This window comes from Rhincodon typus, chromosome 43 (assembly GCF_021869965.1).
Source record: "Rhincodon typus isolate 14 chromosome 43, sRhiTyp1.1, whole genome shotgun sequence".
Taxonomy (NCBI): domain Eukaryota; kingdom Metazoa; phylum Chordata; class Chondrichthyes; order Orectolobiformes; family Rhincodontidae; genus Rhincodon; species Rhincodon typus.
In genome coordinates, this window is record NC_063374.1 from 8,314,085 (window position 1) to 8,315,738 (window position 1,654).

The following is a 1,654-nucleotide window of genomic DNA, read 5'->3' on the forward strand; positions in this document are numbered from 1 at the left end:
GGGGAGTGGGGAGTGGCGGGAAGGCACCTGCCATTCACCTTAACTATGTCCCTCATGATTTTATAAACCTCTGAGGTCACCCCTCAGCCTCCTACGCTCCAGGGGGGAAAAAGTCCCTGCCCTGGGCACACAGTCCCAATGGAGCTGTACAAAGCTGCCACCCAGCCCTGAGATGTGTGGAGCCTGTCCCCTGATGGGTGTAGGAGAGGTTCACTGGTTGGGACTTGGGGGTCAGGGAAGGATTTCAACCAGACCTTTAAACTGCTGTCCAAGGTGCAATAAAAAGGCAAAACTGGTATTATTTATATTTTGTTGGTGGTGGAAGCGCAGCCTGTTTGTCAGCAGGTACATCTGTAAATATTTTCTACAGTCAACCTGCTCACACTGTTGTAAACGCAGCTGTTGAGCAGATGGAATTTGAACCCTGGTCTCCTGGTCCAGCGGTAGGGGAAACTATAGCCGCACCATAAATGCCCCTTTGGTCAGTCTCCTTCCTTCCCCCACCCCCTGACTCTGTTCCAGCTCTAATCCACAGCAATCACACTCCACTCTGACTCACTTTAACACTGAGGTATTGAAATGGGTCTCACTGGCCCAAAGACTGAGCATTTTGCCTGGTTTAAAGCTGCTTAATTAGCGGCGATTACTCTGGACTGCAAGCATGAGTTAACGTAAGAATTGAAAAGGATGCTCGACTTGATAAATTACAGGGTACGAAGGCAGCACAGTTCCTGCAATAACTCTTGTTAGCTTGCTGGCAGAGGATGCAGTTAATTGAGGCGGCCGCTATGTAAGCAGTGTTATCTTGTCTGTCTGTTGAATCACAGGCGTGCAGCAAGGTGGGGGAGCAGGGGGGTGAGCCTGCCAAAGGCTGAATCTGCCCCTTGACCAGCAACAGCGGCACAAAACCCACCCGCCCACTCTCTCACATACATATCTCAGCTACATGGCACTGTCCCAGGAGGAGGAGGGAGCAAACAGTTGCTGTCAGCTGTGAAGGGGATGGGGGTTGAGATTGTAGGGATGGACCTTGGGACTTGGGGAATGTGAAAAGGTCGGCGTTGGGATTGTAGGGTTTGGGGTTTCAGGGGCAGGTTGGGATTTTGGGAACATATAGGAATGGGGTTGGGTTTTTAGGATTGTAGGGATGAACGTTGAGATTTTGAGGAGGTGGAGGGGGTTGGGAGTTTGGAATCAGGGTTAGGATTTTGGGAATGTGAAGGGATTGAGATTTTGGGGGTGTGGAGATTTTGGGAATGTGGATAAGAGAATGTTGGGATTTTATTCTCAATTCTGTTCTCGGGGAGGTGGGGGTAGTGGTGGTTTCTGTATTGGGGAGACAACGTGACAGTGAGCTCACTCTGGAAGAATTTGCTTCAGGGTGGGATTGAATGGTTTCTGATGATAGGTGAGAAACATATCTCTTCCTACATACACACACGCACCCCTGATCTTTCCTTCCCACTGCTGAACAATGCACTCTCCCCTAAACTGCCTGTGCTCCGAAGAGGGGTGATCCCCAGCATCTCCACCCTTTCAAACGTCCCCATCCCTTTCTGTGTTCAGGGAAATCTCCTTTGCCTTCATCGACTGACCTGTCCTTCACCTCCTGGAGCTTCCATGACCCCCTCCCAGCTGCTAAATATGCCCCCTA